Source organism: Lepisosteus oculatus, chromosome 14 (assembly GCF_040954835.1).
Source record: "Lepisosteus oculatus isolate fLepOcu1 chromosome 14, fLepOcu1.hap2, whole genome shotgun sequence".
Lineage (NCBI taxonomy): Eukaryota > Metazoa > Chordata > Actinopteri > Semionotiformes > Lepisosteidae > Lepisosteus > Lepisosteus oculatus.
In genome coordinates this window covers 58194216-58214206 of record NC_090709.1, presented here as the reverse complement: position 1 = coordinate 58214206, position 19991 = coordinate 58194216, and the positions used below count along the sequence as shown (strand labels likewise).

Sequence of the window (19991 nt, the reverse complement as noted above, 5' to 3'; positions counted from 1 at the left end):
TTGAATGGCTGCATCTCTATTTCACTTCGGCCTTTCACTCTTGCTTCCTTCCAATGAGGACAGAGCTTCGGGAGAAAGGGCGCTATAGAGGATCGCTGTGGAGAGCTGCTGCTGTGCTTTGACATCTGAGCTCTGTGGAAAACGATCTCAATACAATTCTGAAAAACGTGACTCCCAGAACGCCAGCCGAACAAGTCTCCACAGCCGAAGCGCTGTGTCTCTTTTCAGCTGGCGATTAACCTTTCCTCGATCCTTTGCGGACTTGTAAAACTGTTCATGATCAGAATAAAAACGCTCACGCTGATACACAAGCACCCGTGTCTCGCCAAAGCTGACAAATAAACAGACGGAAAAGCCGCACTGCACGTGTGAACAGGGCAGTGAGCGAGCGAGCAGGGATAGGGCGCCTCCTGCGCTTAAAAGCTTACAGCACCTGGTATTCCCAGGCAGTCTCCCATCCAAGAACTAAACAGGCCCATCCCTGTTCAGCTTCCGAGATCAGACATGCTCAAGGGGGTGTGGCTGTAAGCGAGAGCAGGGCTCACTGGCACCCTTCTTATAGAGAGGAAAGCTCCGTCACCTCTTTTATGACGCTGCTGTTTTTCCCTTGCGTTTTTCTCTTCTTCCCACGTTCTCTCTCTTCACTGCCTTCGTCCCCGCTCTATTTCACTTCAGCCTTTCACTTGTAGTGGCAATGGTTGTTAATAAGACAGAATTAAGTGTTGCTGTGCTTTTTCAAATGAGGCCCCATCTCTCTGTTCATCTCTGTGGTGCAGCCACAGAGAAACTATTCATGCAGGCTGATTTAAAGATGTTTTCTTTTGATAAGGGACAGCTCCCAAATGGGGATGCACTTAGCTAAGCCTAGCTATCATGATCAATGGTCATCCATTTTCGCCTATCTGTCTAGGGAGTGCCAGATGGACATCTGGACTGCATTCCTAAGTGTCAGGAGTAAGTGACTCACATCTCACCTTGATCAACCAATCAGGGACTGGTAGGGCCGAGTAACCCACGTGGGACTCTGATGCCCATGGAACTTTCAGCCAATGAACGAGCTGAAGTTCCTCCAGGTAAAAACAGGCAACACAGAGGGCCTGAGAGACTATTTCCTGGACTTTTCTAAAGGGAATTCAAAGGAGAATCCCAAGGGCAGGACATTCTCGCAGCGCGCCTCCTGACCATCCTAAGACTCAGCCCGGACAACCACGGAACGGCCAGTGTGTCCGAGTGCCAGAACTTTCTTTTGTTCTAAGAGTCTAGAGCGGAGGTTGCCAGAGAGTAACCAGAGGATCCACCTGAGGTAAGCACCAGCAGCAAGCCTTGTGAACAGGTCGGAACTGTGGACAGCTGAATCACTATTCAGAACTAGCTCTTCATCAGGAACGAACCGGTCCTCTTCCTGACTTGCTGGGACCCACAGTCATCTTTTCTCCTGTGCACAAACTTTGCTAGTTAAAGCCAACACTAAGTAGCCGGTCAGTTAGCATCTGCAGCGCACCGTCGCAAACTGCACAGCACAGCCTGGCACCTAGCCAGAGAGCGTGGATTGGACAGCAACAACCCTGCAACTGTTTCTTTGAGTCCGCAGGACCAGTGTGAGCGAGCGGGGATAGGGTGCCTCCTGCGCTTAAAAGCTTACAGCACCTGGTATTCCCAGGAGATCTCCCATCCAAGTACTAACTAATCCCACCCCTGCTTAGCTTCCAAGATCAGACGAGATCAGGCGTGCTCAAGGGGGTGTGGCCGCAAGCGAGAGCAGGGCTCACTGGCACCCTTCTTATAGAGAGGACAGCTCCGTCACCTCTTTTATGACGCTGCTGTTTTTCCCTTGCGTTTTTCTCTTCTTCCCACATTCTCTCTCTTCACTGCCTTCGTCCCCGCTCTATTTCACTTCAGCCTTTCACTCTTGCTTCCTTCCAATGAGGACGGAGCTGCGGGAGAAAGGGCGCTATAGAGGATCGCTGTGGAGAGCTGCTGCTGTGCTTTGACATCTGAGCTCGGTGGAAAACGATCTCAATACAATTCTGAAAAACGCGACTCCCCGAACGCCAGCCGAACAAGTCTTGAAGTGGAAATCTAATAAGTAAATTGGTTCTTAAAATGTAGAGAGCTTTGCAAAAAAATATATTGGGACTTTTAGATAATATATTTCAAGGATGTAATTGCTGTGCTACAGTACGTGCAGAATTTTAGAAAACAGTGCGTCAACAAAGTACACTGTTTAGGTTACTTTAGAAGAGAATGTACCAAAACAATATATGCTGTCTGGGTCGTTAGAATTAGCTGAAAGTAACTGATAAGCTTTGAATAACATATCTAGCGCTTCTTCTTTCGCTTTTTGATGTAATCTGTTTTCTCTTAGGGAAAGGGGAAGTTTTAGAAGGGACAAAGCGCTGAGCTTTTTAACAACGCAACGTCTTATAAAAACCCTGTACTGCTTGTAACAAATTGAGTCTCTGGTTGCACTTTGCGAAGTGGCAGCAGGGCTCCCAATATTGCAATATTGAAATAAAGACCTTACTCAGGTGAGAACTCTCTCTTGTGGCTTCCTTGATAGTTATATTTCCATGACACCGGTTGTATTGTCTGTAGATTGTATCTTATTTTTATTTTTTGTGTTGTTTCATGTTCATATTATGTGTTTTCACCCAGTTGACTCCAGTTAATAACAGTTCACCCAGTTAATAGCCACTTTTTATGCGCGAAAAACGGCTGATCTTTCTATCTCGTGATCAGCTTAGTATCTTTCAGTAAATGTTTTTCTTCTTAATTAAACGTTTAAAATACATGAATTTCATAAAGACAACACACGTTTCGAACAGAAAAAAATCATATCCTGTTCTCTTCCTGGTATGTATAACAGATCAGCAGGTCTTATTTTCCCAATTGCTTTTTTCCACTGTATTTATCATATTGGCTAGCCAATGTCCTCTCTTAGCTAGGTAATGTTACTTGTGAATGTGCTTCTGCGTTGTGTAGAAGCACATGTATCCATAGAAAGTGTATTATACTACTATTAGAGCTACAGTACATAAAAATAATTATATCGTTATTAATTTCTTTAGGTACGTGATTCCATATTATATTCCCTATTAATCAAATTCTAAAAGTATGCTTTTGTTTACTCCGATAACGAGCACATTCACAGAAAATGTTAATATCTTATGACTTTTCACAAAGTATATAAACTTAAGATGGTCAGAAGGAGCATGTAAAAACGTTTCCGAAACGTGGTAAAATCTTACTACATGTAAGACTTTGATGCTTAAAATGTTTAGGAAGAAAGTGGAATACTGGTGTGTATTTTTTCTTTAAACTACCAATACGAGCCATATACAGTTTACACTATATGTTTATGTTCCTAAATTAATATAGTTTATGGTGGTGTATCGTGGTTGTAGAGGTTTGATGGGTTTACTGAGACAATTATTAATTGTAGCAGTAATCACGAGGTTGTTCGTTGTGGCTTTTAGAAAATCAATCGTCAGAACAACTAACAAGGCACACACACGGGTTCAATACACGAGATACATTTATTCATATAAATTGTGCACCAAACATATACTAGTCTGCCTGGATACGAGCGGCAGACCTTACTGTGAGGGTTATCAATATAAAAGGTATATAATCTCGAAGAGATGCCAACACAAAGAGATACACAACAGAGAATATATGTCAATATATATCGTTCGGTTACCAAATCGCTAATCGGTGTTATTACCCACTGTTACTCTAAACTCGGAAGTCAATACATTACTCATGAATTAAATTGATAACAACTTGTGTTGAGGTACAATTGAATTCTTGAGACACAATGTGGAACATGGGGTTTACTTATCCACTGTGTATGGATTTGGAATTTCCCGGCACGAACACCAAACCAGCTGACAGGCTCTGTTGCAGCCTCTGTTCCAGCGGTCACACCTCTTGCAGGAGCAACAGCAACCTGAGCTTTTCCGGGGGGAATCTCCCATCCGGGTGCCGGCTAGGCTCACACCTGCTGGGCTGCCGTGGGTGAGCGCAGTCGAGAGTCGCAGGGTGAGATCTAGTCACCGGGGAGAAACGATACAAGCGAAGGATTACTCGGCTCCCAGCACTTGAAAAGACCGACAAATGACTCGTTCCCGCCGGAGCTGAATGTACCTGCATGTGTTGTGTCGTCTACTTCCCCAGCCCCGCTGTGTTTGCTGTATTGTCTTTGAAGCCGGCCCCCGAGACGAGACGGGCTGTTCCTGTGCCCCAATTAACACTTTACAGGTGCCATTCCCCGGCATTGTGGCCATTGTCGGTGGTCACACGCGATGAGATAAGGTGGAGGAGAGCGGGGCATGCCCAGCGCCAGACATTCAAGGAGGGGGCTGTGCGAGGTGAAGTGAGGTGCGACACGCCGGAGCCCCGACGCTGCTGATGCGGAACACTTGTTGAACTGGCATTGAAAGGACGTGTGTGCACGGAGCGAGCCTTCCCTGCGGCGGAGCGTGGAAACTTTCTCCCCGTGCTGCAGGAGTTGTGTGCGCTGCAGCGGTGCCGAGAGAACAACACAGAAGGCAGCAGGCTCTGGAGAGCGGGTAAGAGACGGAGCCTTGTGGGCAGGCGAGCAGGCCCGTTTTTGGAAATTGCTGAAAAGGCTCCGGTGTTTGTTCAGTGTGTGGCAGGCGCACGACGTGAGCTTGTGTAGCGATCTGCCGGTCTGGTGTTATGCAAATGAGGCCGAATTGCGTCCTGGGACATGCTGCGAATGCGCAATGGCGACTGCAGATGTGTAGGAAACGGCGCGCTCGTTTTCTCGTTTTGCCCACCCTTTTGAGTGTTAGTGTGGCGTGTGAGTGTGCGAAAGAGTGGGCCCAGCAGGAGGCGGTGGTGTGCGGGGCGAGGAGCTGGCCTAGGCTGCGCGCTTTGTGCTGTGGGTGCGGGCCGCTTGCAAGGGCTTGTAGAGCTCATACTTACCTGGCAGGGGAGATACCTTGATCAAGAAGGAGGTTCACCCAGAGCGAGGCTTGGCCATTGCACTCCGGGTGTGCTGACCCCTGCGAATTCCCCAAATGTGGGAATCTCGACTGCATAATTTCTGGTGGTGGGGGACTGCGTTTGCGCTCTCCCCTAGCAGCGTCGGGGCTCCAGCGTGTCGCACCTCACCTCACCTCGCACAGCCCCCTCCTCGAATGTCTGGCGCTGGGCATGCCCTGCTCTCCTCCACCTTATCTTATCGCGTGTGACCACCGACAATGGCCACAATGCCGGGGAATGGCACCTGTAAAGTGTTAAATGGGGCACAGGAACAGCCCGTCTCGTCTCGGGGGCTGGCTTCAAAGACAATGCAGCAAACACAGCGGGGCGGGGGAAGTAGACGACACGACACATGCAGGTACATTCAGCTCCGGCGGGAACAAGTCATTTGTCGGTCTTTTCAAGTGCTGGGAGCCGAGTAATCCTTCGCTTGTATCGTTTCTCCCCGGTGACTAGATCTCACCCTGGGACTCTCGACTGGGCTCACCCACGGCAGCCCAGCAGGTGTGAGCCTAGCCGGCACCCGGATGGGAGATTCCCCCCGGAAAAGCTTCTTATGCCCCAGCATCCTGATGGTGACACTGTGCTGCACAAACAGGCGCCGTCCTTCGGGGGAGGCGTAAAACCGAGGCCCCGACCCTCCTTGGCCATTAAGAAATCTCAGGGCGTCTCTCAAAAATAGACGCCGGGGGTGTCACTCTGATGTTAGTGTTCCCCTTTACCAATCAGTCAGGGTCTCCTCCTAATCCCCGTCTCATATGTAACAATCAATGACGAGGCCCCCCTGTCCCGCGATATTGTACTTGTCTCCTGGCCGCTGGCTGGCACCGTGAGATTTAGTACTCACGCAAGAGACCGGGGGCAGAGCGCGAAGGCAGCCCCTGGCCCCCCACAAAGTGTGTGCTCCAGGTTCCCTCTTGGGAAAAGCAGCGAGAAGGAGCCTCTTGCTCTGACGCCGCAAGGCCACAAGAGGGCGGAGGCACCGCGCGCCCGGCCGACGTGTTGGACTGGTGCTTTACAGATGCAGCCATTCAAAATGCGCGGGCGATACCACATTATTTTCCGGTATGCTGTACGCAGTCTACCGCAAGCTACCGGTAAATACCGCGAGTTACCGGTAAATACCGCTAGTTACCGTAAATTCTCCTATAATACGACAAGCAAAATAATAGTATCCGGAATTTCCGCAAGGTGGAGCTAATAAAGCTCAACCTCTCATGTTTGAGCTGTGGCCATCAGTCTTTAACGAAGATATTACTAATAGTATTAGTAATGAATGACCTTGGACAAGCTGTAAGTGTAAACTCAAAGTATTGCCCTGGTCAACATTCTTTTTTTCATTGACCGTCTTTGTAAAAGTAACACCACAGCATTTCGCAATCACGCATTTGTTTCCAATCATGCAAAGTACAGTGATTCACCATGCCTTTCACATGCTCATAAAAGAGATTGATTTAGGAACATAAACATATTACCGTATGCAAACTGTACTGTATACAGTATGTATATGTATATTTAATGTCTTAACTGTGCCCGTTTAAGTATTGAATATTCATATCTTATTTTACCACTGAAGGGAAATCTTAGTAGCTGAGCATAAAAAGAATAGGAGCATACTGCAACGCGTGTGAAGGCCATAAACGATATTAATTTTGGAACATAAACATACAGTATATGGCTGGTCTTGGTACTTTAAAGAAAACACACACGAAACATGGTTTCATTATGACCAGAATCAGTCTTGAGATATTTTTAACTTGATTTACAGTATTTGAGAGGTATGTCTTAACACCGATACTACAGTGTGTAAATACTGCTCACGTATATGTTTCTAGGTTTATATTATGCATTTCATATGGTCAAATTACTTTTGAGCAACTAATAAGAAGCGCGAAACGGTATGCGTTTTAGTTTCGTTTTGTGCTGGGACTCTGCTTTTAACAATGTGGCCGTGGATTGATTAGAGATATCAAATACATACAAGTCATTTTTTAAATGTTGTAGTTCGTCTTGTAAAAATGTTACGAACTACAACATCTATCATCTATCGACAATTACACAGGTTCTGTTTCCATATTGCGGATTTTGGTTATTTAATATTATTTTCTAGATTTCACGTTGTGAATATATGATTTGGGCAAACAGAGCCGCAAAGAAGTACATTATGGGTTGTTGTTTTTTTTTTGCAGTTTTATCTAGAACAAGCAATGCTTAAACCTTTGTCTGATTCTTGTGAAATTATCCACACGACAGTTACAGTACCTAGGAGTTGACTTCAGTGATGTCACTGATGGAATGTTTCTAAAAATCCATCCTCTGTAAAACGTCTTCTCTAGTTGTCCTGCATATGTATTCGCTAATGAAGCTGTGTGTTCTGAGCCTGGATCTCTACATTTCTGTATGAACCAGCTTAGAGGGCTAAAGACAGCTTGTGTTTAAATTGAGTGTAAGGTAATTTATGCTTCTAAAGTCATGGTCAGCATTTATTATTGTACTGTGCTGTAAACTTGTTCTGTGCCTAGTCACATTATTTTATAGCGTTTTTATAGCGTTGTCAAATCTGGTGGCGCTGTGTGTTAGTTTCCTGACTCCCATGTCACATGGTCTGTGATTGAATCCCATGGAACTATGACTTTATTTAACAAACATTTCTTTGAAAAAATGAAACGTTTCCCTTTGTCTTTTTAATAACAATGAATAGTCACCTATGCGTTACAAAATAAACATTTATATTGATTTGAATCGCGTTTTGATTTAAATCATAAACGCGTGTTTAAATATATGTGTTTAAAAGCGATATACTGTATAAAAGCGCTGATTCTTATGGAGTGTGTTCCGCTGGGGATTCAAAAAAAATTCTTTTTTAATCGCGTATCTAAGGAAAATTGCAGTATAACTTTGTTCATGCACAAACAGTGGCATGTTACATTATAATTTGGGTGTCTCCTCTTGCCAGAAAGCTCTAAATTGCAACGTAAATTGCAAAAATGCACTTGGAATCTGTCCAAGCCCTCCTACGAAAATTATTTAAACTGCGACACTGATCATTCATCTCTAAATAAACTTCATTTTATATAGCATTTTAAGCGAAGAGGTAATTAGATTGCTCATAAACCTAATCGCTTTTTCTACATAAACACAGCGTGATTGCTCTCTGAAAATGCTTTTCCTTTATATTTAGGCTCAGATTTCAACTATAGATCGTATTATTATAAACTTTCTTGGAAAAATGTATTTTATGTAAACCATGTTTGCTATTAATTCATTTAGGGCTAAAATACGTTCATTGTCTTCCAATCGAGTCGAGTTGACATTGGAAGCTTGCCACTCCCGGACTGTTAAACCAACGTATTAGCATGTTAAAGCGATTCCATTGAGGAGCCCAGCTACCTCTTAACACTGTACTTCCTACTTTGAAAATACCTGTGAAACCGGTTTAATTCATCACAGCCAGCACTCCGGCAGAGAGGGGGTTGAGTAAAGTAGAAGCAGGCGAGATTTCCAGCGAAAGACACCCATCCCCCCCCCAAAAAAAAAAACCCAGTAAGCAGTAATGCTTTAAGGTGAAAATCGAGGTGGATTTAGAGGATGATAAAGAGGATAAACTGGGATGGGAGGAGGGTTTGGTTTTGCATAAGGGGTGGGATTATGATAATTGGAGGAATTTGCGAGAGTATAATGGTTTGATATATTTGATTTTGTATTGTGGTCGTTATCTATGTTTTTGGTTGGTAATATGTTTATATGGTTGTTTTTGTTGGTTGGTTGTTATTATGGTTATTAATAATACGATCTATAGTTGAAATCTGAACCTAAATAAAAAGAAAAAAGCAAGTGATTAGGTTTATGAGCAATCTAATTACTTATTCGTTTAAAACGCTATATAAATTAAAGTTTATTATTAATTTGCTAGACAGAGCGGTGAACATTATTACTGTATGCATAAGACAAAGATAACGAAATCTGTGTACGCTGTAAGGTTTTTACTTCTTAAACTTTTAAAATACACGTTTCGAACAGAAAGAAATCCTCTTCCTGGTACAGTACTGTATGTATAGCTAACCAGTACGTCTTTTTTCTCCAATCAGAGGGGTGTCAGATGGTGTCAGCCAATCACCATTCTGAAGCCCTACCATAATCTCTGGTATGGGGAGACCCCAGAATTGTGTCCCATAGTTTAGACAGATGATAGATACTTTTATTGATCCCGTGAGGGAAATAAAGTAAATCATTTTCATTTTAGGAAATTATTAAACGCTCGGTTAAAAGCAAAGGAGATTGTCTGTTATAGTGGACATAAAAACAAGAGTTCGCTGGCATTATATCCTAGAAGACACAGACCAGAAGAATGCCCGCAGTGTAAAAGAAAATGCCAGATGAACTGGGCATTTGCCGAGCGTAGTTATAGTGGACATAAAAACAAGAGTTCGCTGGCATTATATAATTATACGAATTACACAAATATAATTATATCTTATTAATTTCTTGAGATACGCGATTCTTTTAATACAGTCTTTGCTGTGCTCTAGAGGATCCTTGTGATATTTCGAGCTCTTGGTGAATGATAAGTGTCGCAGTTTAAATCATTTTCGTAGTTAGAAATTATGGAACGCTCTGTTAAAAGCAAGGGAGTTTTTATGTCCGTTGCAGTTCTTTTGAAACTGAACTTGTTTGAATTGACTGAGCTCCGTGCTGTACCACACAATGTCTGTTTTTTTTGTGCTGTCCTACTGTACTTCCTACATTGAAAATACCCGTGAAACCGGTTTAATTAGTCACAGCCAGCCCTCCCGCAGAGAGGGGGGTTGTACTCGTTAATGTCTTAGCACAAAGCAGAAACTTCTTGGAAAGATTACAGATTTTAATCGTCTTTTTTCTGAACCAGGGAAAATCTGATCATGTTTCTCTATAACAATAATAAAAAACTTTATTTTACATATCACCTTTAGAAGTGGCATCTCAAAACAATACAGTAGATGTAAACCACAGATTACAAAGTAAATACCCAGACAAAAGCAAACGCGTTTTTAATAAGATGCTTTTATTCGTTCATAATCCGACGATCTCAGGAAGACTAATGGGGGTCTGGCTTTTTTTCTGGAAAACCATAACTCTGGTCTTGTCCAGATTGACTGTCAGCGCCCAGGTCTGACAGTGCTGCTCCAGCCTCTGTTCTGTGGGCGAACAGAAGGAACTCGAGGAACTCGATTTCTGTAATTAATGAAGATCAGTAAATCAAGGGACAAAACAGTTATTGCGCCCGGCTCCTCAATGGGCTTCGACGTGCTAATGCGTTGGTTTACCAGTCGGGGTGTGGCAATGTTTTTTATTATTGTTATAGAGAAACATGATCAGATTTTCCCCGGTTCAGAAAAAAAGATCTGAAGTACTGTACCGTATACTAGTTTGTCACTCTTCTCATCCCCTCTTTGCTAAATGGCTTTTGAATGGAGTCACATGAAGACAGAGGTGAAACAGCATTACACAGCCCTGTCGCAGTACACGAATATAATTATATCTTATTAATTTCTTGAGATACGCGATTCTTTTAATACAGTCTTTGCTGTGCTCTAGAGGATCCTTGTGATATTTCGAGCTCTTGGTGAATGATAAGTGTCACAGTTTAAATCTTTTTTGTAGGTAGAAATTATGGAACGCTCTGTTAAAAGCAAGGGAGATTTTATGTCCATTGCAGTTCTTTTGCAACATGAATATAATTATATCGTTATTAATTTCTTGAGATACGCGATTCCATATTATATTCCCTTTTAATCAAATTCTAAAAGTATGCTTGTTGACTCCGGAATCACGTTAGTTAAAGACTTCGATGCTTAAAATGTTTAGGGAGAAATGGAATACTGGTATGTATGTTTTCTTTAAAGTACCGAGACCAGCCATATACTGTATGCTTAAGTTCCAAAATTAATATCGTTTATGGACTTCACACGCGTTGCAGTATGCTCCTATTCTTTTTATGCTCAGGCACTAAGATTTCCCTTCAGAGGTAAAATTCCATATAAATATTAAATGCCACACACCAGGAGCAGATCAGACTACTGGGCACTGGGAGTCTGACTGACAGCACTGTCATACCTGGAGCGGATCAGACTGCTGCACTGTCACACCTGGAGCGGATCAGACTGCTGCGCACTGGGAGTATGACAGCACTGTCACACCTGGAGCGGATCAGACTGCTGCGAACTGGGAGTCTGACAGCACTGTCACACCTGGAGCGGATCAGACTGACAGCACTGTCACACCTGGAGCGGATCAGACTGCTGCGCACTGGGAGTCTGACAGCACTGTCACACCTGGAGCGGATCAGACTGCTGCGCACTGGGAGTCTGACTGACAGCACTGTCACACCTGGAGCGGATCAGACTGCTGGGCACTGGGAGACTGACTGACAGCACTGTCAAACCTGAAGCGGAACAGACTGGTGCGCACTGGGAGTCTGAGAGCACTGTCACACCTAGAGTGGATCAGACTGCTGGACACTGCGGGTCTGACTGACAGAACTGTCACACCTGGAGCGGAGCAGACTGCTGCACTGTCACACCTGGAGCGGATCAGACTGCTGCGCACTGGGAGTCTGAGAGCACTGTCACACCTAGAGTGGATAAGACGGCTGGGCACTGGGGGTCTGACTGACAGCACTGTCACACCTGGAGCGGATCAGACTACTGGGCACTGGGAGTCTGACTGAAAGCACTGTTATACCTGGAGCGGATCAGACTGATGCACTGTCACACCTGGAGTGGATCAGACTGCTGCGCACTGAGAGTCTGACAGCACTGTCACACCTGGAGCAGATCAGACTGCTGTGCACTGGGAGTCCGACTGACAGCACTTTCACACCTGGAGCGGATCAGACTGCTGGGCACTGGGAGTCTGACAGCACTGTCACACCTGGAGCGGATCAGACTGACAGGACTGTCACACCTGGAGCGGATCAGATTGCTGCGCACTAGGAGCTTGACAGCTCTGTCATAGCTGGAGCGGATCAGACTGTTGCATACTGGCAGTGTAACTGACAGCACTTTCACACCTGGAGCGGATCAGACTGCTGGTCACCGGGGTTCAGACTGACTGCACTGTCACACCAGGAGCGAATCAGACTGCTGCGCACTGGAAATCTGAAAGCACTGTCACACCTGGAGCGGATCAGACTGACAGCACTGTCACAACTGGAGCGGATCAGATTGCTGCGCACTGAGAGTTTGACAGCATTGTTACACCTGGAGCGCATCAGACTGCAGCGCACTGCGAGCCTGACAGCACTGTCACACCTGGAACGGATCAGACTGTTTCGTTCTGGCAGTGTAACTGACAGCACTATCACACCTGGAGTGGATCAGACTGCTGCGCACTGAGAGTCTGACAGCACTGTCACACCTGGAGCGGATATGACTGACAGCACTGTCACACCTGGAGCGGATCAGAGTTCTGGGCACTGGGAGTCTGACTGACAGCACTGTCACACCTGGAGCGGATCAGACTGACAGCACTGTCACACCGGGAGCAGATCAGACTACTGGGCACTCGGAGTCTGACTGACAGCACTGTCATACCTGGAGCGGATCAGACTGCTGCACTGTCACACCTGGAGCGGATCAGACTGCTGCACACTGTGAGTCTGACAGCACTGTCACACCTGGAGAGGATCAGACTGACAGCACTGTCACACCTGAAGCGGATCAGATTGCTGCGCACTGGGAGTTTGACAGCACTGTCACACCTGGAGTGGATCAGACTGCTGCACACTGGGAGTCTGACAGCACTGTCACACCTGCAGTGGATCAGACTGCTGAGCACTGGGAGTCTGACTGACAGCTCTTTCACACCTGGAGCGGATCAGCCTGCTGTGCACTGGGAGACTGACTGACAGAACTGTCATACCTGAAGCGGAACAGACTGCTGCGCACTGGGAGTCTGACAGCACTTTTACACCTGAAGCGGATCAGACTGCTGCGCACTTGGAGTCTGACTGACAGCACTGTCACACCTGGAGCGGATCAGACTGCTGCGCACTGGGAGTCTGAGAGCACTTTCACACCTAGAGTGGATCAGACTGCTGGGCACTGGGGGTCTGACTAACAGAACTGTCACACCTGGAGCGGATCAGACTGCTGCACTGTCACACCTGGAGCGGATCAGACTACTGCGCACTTTCGGTCTGACTGACAGCACTGTCACACCTGGAGCGGATCAGACTGCTTCACAATGTGGGTCTGACTGACGGCACTGTCGCACCTGGAGCGGATCAGACTGTTGCGTACTAGCAGTGTAACTGACAACACTATCACACCTGGAGTGGATCAGACTGCTGCGCACTGGGAGTCTGATAGCACTGTCACACCTGGAGCGGATATGACTTCTGGGCACTGGGAGTCTGACTGACAGCACTGTCACCTGGAGCGGATCAGACTATAAGCACTGTCACACCTGGAGCGGATCAGACTGACAGCACTGTCACACCGGGAGCAGATCAGACTTCTGGGCACTGGGAGTCTGACTGACAGCACTGTCATACCTGGAGCGGATCAGACTGCTGCACTGTCACACCTGGAGCGGATCAGACTGCTGCAGACTGTGAGTCTGACAGCACTGTCACACCTGGAGCGGATCAGACTGACAGCACTGTCACACCTGGAGCGGATCAGACTGACAGCACTGTCACACCGGGAGCAGATCAGACTTCTGGGCACTGGGAGTCTGACTGACAGCACTGTCATACCTGGAGCGGATCAGACTGCTGCACTGTCACACCTGGAGTGCATCAGACTGCTGCGCACTAGGAGTCTGACAGCACTGTCACACCTGCAGTGGATCAGACTGCTGCGCACTGGGAGTCTGACTGACAGCACTGTCACACTTGGAGCGGATCAGACTGACAGCACTGTCACACCTGGAGTGGATAATACTGCTGCAATGTCACAGCTGGAGCGGATCAGACTGCTGCGCACTGGGGGTCTGACTGACAGCACTGTCACACCTGGAGCGGATCAGACTGCTGGGCACTGGGAGTCTGACAGCACTGTCACGCCTGGAGCGGATCAGACTGACAGCACTGTCACATCTGGAGCGGATCAGATTGCTGCGCACTGGGAGCTTGACAGCACTGTCACACCTGGAGCGGATCAGACTGTTGCATACTGGCAGTGTAACTGACAGCACTTTCACACCTGGAGCGGATCAGACTGCTGCGCACTGGGAGTCTGACAGCACATTCACACCTGGAGCGGATCAGACTGCTGGTCACCGGGGTCCTGACTGACTGCACTGTCACACCTGGAGCGGATCAGACTGCTGCGCACTGGAAATCTGACAGCACTGTCACACCTGGAGCGGATCAGACTGACAGCACTGTCACAACTGGAGCGGATCAGATTGCAGCGTACTGAGAGTTTGACAGCACTGTTACACCTGGAGGGCATCAGACTGCAGCGCACTGCGAGCCTGACAGCACTGTCATACCTGGAGCGGATCTGACTGCTGCACTGTCACACCTGGAGCGGATCAGACTGCTGCACACTGTGAGTCTGACAGCACTGTCACACCTGGAGCGGATAAGACTGACAGCACTGTCACACCTGAAGCGGATCAGATTGCTGCGCACTGGGAGTTTGACAGCACTGTCACACCTGGAGTGGATCAGACTGCTGCACACTGGGAGTCTGACAGCACTGTCACACCTGCAGTGGATCAGACTGCTGAGCACTGGGAGTCTGACTGACAGCTCTGTCACACCTGGAGCGGATCAGACTGCTGTGCACTGGGAGACTGACTGACAGAACTGTCATACCTGAAGCGGAACAGACTGCTGCGCACTGGGAGTCTGACAGCACTTTTACACCTGAAGCGGATCAGACTGCTGCGCACTTGGAGTCTGACTGACAGCACTGTCACACCTGGAGCGGATCAGACTGCTGCGCACTGGGAGTCTGAGAGCACTTTCACACCTAGAGTGGATCAGACTGCTGGGCATTGGTGGTCTGACTAACAGAACTGTCACACCTGGAGCGTATCAGACTGCTGCACTGTCACACCTGGAGCGGATCAGACTACTGCGCACTTTGGGTCTGACTGACAGCACTGTCACACCTGGAGCGGATCAGACTGCTTCACACTGTGGGTCTGACTGACGGCACTGTCGCACCTGGAGTGGATCAGACTGCTGTGCACTGGGAGTCTGATAGCACTGTCACACCTGGAGTGGATATGACTTCTGGGCACTGGGAGTCTGACTGACAGCACTGTCACCTGGAGCGGATCAGACTATCAGCACTCTCACACCGGAAGCAGATCAGACTTCTGGGCACTGGGAGTCTGACTGACAGCACTGTCATACCTGGAGCGGATCAGACTGCTGCACTGTCACACCTGGAGCGGATCAGACTGCTGCACACTGTGAGTCTGACAGCACTGTCACACCTGAAGCGGATCAGATTGCTGCGCACTGGGAGATTGACAGCACTGTCACACCTGGAGTGCATCAGACTGCTGCGCACTGAGAGTCTGACAGCACTGTCACACCTGGAGTGGATCAGACTGCTGTGCACTGGGAGTCTGACTAACAGCACTGTCACACCTGGAGCGGATCAGACTGCTGCATACAGGAAGTCTGATAGCACTGTCACACCTGGAGCGGATCAGACTGCTGCATACAGGGAGTCTGACAGCACTTTCACTCCTGGAGCGGATCAGACTGCTGGACACTGGGGGTCTGCCTCGACAGCACTGTCACACCTGGAGCAGATCAGACTGCTGCACTGTTACACCTGGAGCATAACAGACTGTTGCACACTGGGAGTCTGACAGCACTGTCACACCTACAGCGGATCACACTGCTGCACTGTCACACCTGGAGCGGATCAGACTGCTGCACACTGTGAGTCTGACAGCACTGTCACACCTGCAGAGGATCAGACTGACAGCACTGTCACACCTGAAGCGGATCAGATTGCTGCGCACTGGGAGTTTGACAGCACTGTCACACCTGCAGTGGATCAGACTGCTGAGCACTGGGAGTCTGACTGACAGCTCTTTCACACCTGGAGCGGATCAGCCTGCTGTGCACTGGGAGACTGACTGACAGAACTGTCATACCTGAAGCGGAACAGACTGCTGCGCACTGGGAGTGTGACAGCACTTTTACACCTGAAGCGGATCAGACTGCTGCGCACTTGGAGTCTGACTGACAGCACTGTCACACCTGGAGCAGATCAGACTGCTGCGCACTGGGATTCTGACAGCACCGTCACACCTGGAGCGGATCAGACTGCTGTGCACTGGGAGTCTGACTGACAGCACTGTCACACCTGGAGCGGATCAGACTGCTGGGCACGGGGAGTCTGACTGACAGCACTGTCACACCTGGAGCGGATCAGACTGCTGCGCACTGGGAGTCCGACTGACAGCACTGTCTCACCTGGATCGGATCAGACTGCTGTGCACTGGGAGCCTGACTAACAGCACTGTCACACCTGGAGCGGATCAGATTGCAGCGTACTGAGAGTTTGACAGCACTGTTACACCTGGAGGGCATCAGACTGCAGCGCACTGCGAGCCTGACAGCACTGTCATACCTGGAGCGGATCTGACTGCTGCACTGTCACACCTGGAGCGGATCAGACTGCTGCACACTGTGAGTCTGACAGCACTGTCACACCTGGAGCGGATAAGACTGACAGCACTGTCACACCTGAAGCGGATCAGATTGCTGCGCACTGGGAGTTTGACAGCACTGTCACACCTGGAGTGGATCAGACTGCTGCACACTGGGAGTCTGACAGCACTGTCACACCTGCAGTGGATCAGACTGCTGAGCACTGGGAGTCTGACTGACAGCTCTGTCACACCTGGAGCGGATCAGACTGCTGTGCACTGGGAGACTGACTGACAGAACTGTCATACCTGAAGCGGAACAGACTGCTGCGCACTGGGAGTCTGACAGCACTTTTACACCTGAAGCGGATCAGACTGCTGCGCACTTGGAGTCTGACTGACAGCACTGTCACACCTGGAGCGGATCAGACTGCTGCGCACTGGGAGTCTGAGAGCACTTTCACACCTAGAGTGGATCAGACTGCTGGGCATTGGTGGTCTGACTAACAGAACTGTCACACCTGGAGCGTATCAGACTGCTGCACTGTCACACCTGGAGCGGATCAGACTACTGCGCACTTTGGGTCTGACTGACAGCACTGTCACACCTGGAGCGGATCAGACTGCTTCACACTGTGGGTCTGACTGACGGCACTGTCGCACCTGGAGTGGATCAGACTGCTGTGCACTGGGAGTCTGATAGCACTGTCACACCTGGAGTGGATATGACTTCTGGGCACTGGGAGTCTGACTGACAGCACTGTCACCTGGAGCGGATCAGACTATCAGCACTCTCACACCGGAAGCAGATCAGACTTCTGGGCACTGGGAGTCTGACTGACAGCACTGTCATACCTGGAGCGGATCAGACTGCTGCACTGTCACACCTGGAGCGGATCAGACTGCTGCACACTGTGAGTCTGACAGCACTGTCACACCTGAAGCGGATCAGATTGCTGCGCACTGGGAGATTGACAGCACTGTCACACCTGGAGTGCATCAGACTGCTGCGCACTGAGAGTCTGACAGCACTGTCACACCTGGAGTGGATCAGACTGCTGTGCACTGGGAGTCTGACTAACAGCACTGTCACACCTGGAGCGGATCAGACTGCTGCATACAGGAAGTCTGATAGCACTGTCACACCTGGAGCGGATCAGACTGCTGCATACAGGGAGTCTGACAGCACTTTCACTCCTGGAGCGGATCAGACTGCTGGACACTGGGGGTCTGCCTCGACAGCACTGTCACACCTGGAGCAGATCAGACTGCTGCACTGTTACACCTGGAGCATAACAGACTGTTGCACACTGGGAGTCTGACAGCACTGTCACACCTACAGCGGATCACACTGCTGCACTGTCACACCTGGAGCGGATCAGACTGCTGCACACTGTGAGTCTGACAGCACTGTCACACCTGCAGAGGATCAGACTGACAGCACTGTCACACCTGAAGCGGATCAGATTGCTGCGCACTGGGAGTTTGACAGCACTGTCACACCTGCAGTGGATCAGACTGCTGAGCACTGGGAGTCTGACTGACAGCTCTTTCACACCTGGAGCGGATCAGCCTGCTGTGCACTGGGAGACTGACTGACAGAACTGTCATACCTGAAGCGGAACAGACTGCTGCGCACTGGGAGTGTGACAGCACTTTTACACCTGAAGCGGATCAGACTGCTGCGCACTTGGAGTCTGACTGACAGCACTGTCACACCTGGAGCGGATCAGACTGCTGCGCACTGGGATTCTGACAGCACCGTCACACCTGGAGCGGATCAGACTGCTGTGCACTGGGAGTCTGACTGACAGCACTGTCACACCTGGAGCGGATCAGACTGCTGGGCACGGGGAGTCTGACTGACAGCACTGTCACACCTGGAGCGGATCAGACTGCTGCGCACTGGGAGTCCGACTGACAGCACTGTCTCACCTGGATCGGATCAGACTGCTGTGCACTGGGAGCCTGACTAACAGCACTGTCACACCTGGAGCGGATCAGACTGCTGCCTACTGGGAGTCTTACAGCACTTTCACACCTGGAGCGGATCAGACTGCTGGGCACTGGGGGTCTGACTGACAGCACTGTCACATCTGGAGTGGATAAGACTTCTGCGCACTGGGGGTCTGACTGACAGCACTGTCACACCTGGAGTGGATCAGACTTCTGCACTGTCACACCTGGAGCATATCAGACTGTTGCGCACTGGTAGTCTGACAGCACTGTCACACCTGGAGCAGATCAGACTGCTGCTCACTGGGAGTCTGACTGACAGCACTGTCACACCTGGAGTGGATCAGACTGCTGCGCACTGGGAGTCTGACTGACAGCACTGTCACACCTGGAGCGGATCAGATTGTTGCGCACTGGGAGTTTGACAGCACTGTCACACCTTGAGCGGATCAGACTTCTGTGCACTTGGAGTCTGACTGACAGCACTTTCACACCAGTCGCAGATCAGACTGCCGGGAACTGGGGGTCTGATTGACAGCACTGTCACACCTGGAGCAGATCAGACTGCTGCACTGTCACACCTGGAGCATATCAGACTGTTACGCACTGGTAGTCTGATAGCACTGTCACACCTGGAGCAGATCAGACTGCTGCTCACTGGGAGACTGACTGACAGCACTGTCACACCTGGAGCGGATCAGACTGTTGCGCACTGGGAGTCTGACAGCACTGTCATACCTGGAGTGGATCACACTGACAGCACTGTCACACGTGGAGCGGATCAGACTGCTTGGCACTGGGAGTCTGACTGACAGCACTTTCACAGCTGGAGTGGATCAGACTGACAGCACTGTCACACCTGGAGCGGTTCAGACTGCTGCAGTGTCACACCTGGAGCGGATCAGACAGCTGCGCACTGGGAGTCTGACAGCACTGTCACACCTGCAGTGGATCAGACTGACAGCACTGTCACACCTGAAGGGGATCAGATTGCTGCGCACTGGGAGTCTGACTGACAGCACTTTCACACCTGGAACGGATCAGACTTCTGCGCACTGGGAGTCTGACTGAAAGCACTGTCACACCTGGATCGGATCAGACTGCCGGGAACTGGGGGTCTGATTGACAGCACTGTCACACCTGGAGCGGATCAGACTGCTGGACTGTCACACCTGGAGCATATCAGACTGTTACGCACTGGTTGTCTGATAGCACTGTCACACCTGGAGCGGATCAGACTGCTGGACTGTCACACCTGGAGCATATCAGACTGTTACGCACTGGTTGTCTGATAGCACTGTCACACCTGGAGCAGATCAGACTGCTGCGCACTGGGAGTCTGACTGACAGCACTGTCAGACCTGGAGCGGATCAGACTGCTGCGCACTGGGAGTGTGACAGCACTGTCACACCTGGAG

General features: G+C 49.1%; 1 non-coding gene and 1 pseudogene across 1 annotated transcript; one reads left to right on the top strand and one right to left on the bottom strand.

Annotated features, from left to right (window-relative positions):
* Positions 1 to 1635: 1635 nt before the first annotated feature.
* LOC138219040 (5S ribosomal RNA) lies at positions 1636 to 1754 on the bottom strand (annotated as a pseudogene).
* Positions 1755 to 4942: 3188 nt separating this feature from the next.
* On the top strand, positions 4943 to 5106 carry LOC138243517 (U1 spliceosomal RNA). The gene has a single exon (XR_011192172.1). It is a non-coding gene; the product is annotated as a U1 spliceosomal RNA (small nuclear RNA).
* The last annotated feature ends 14885 nt before the right edge of the window (positions 5107 to 19991 follow it).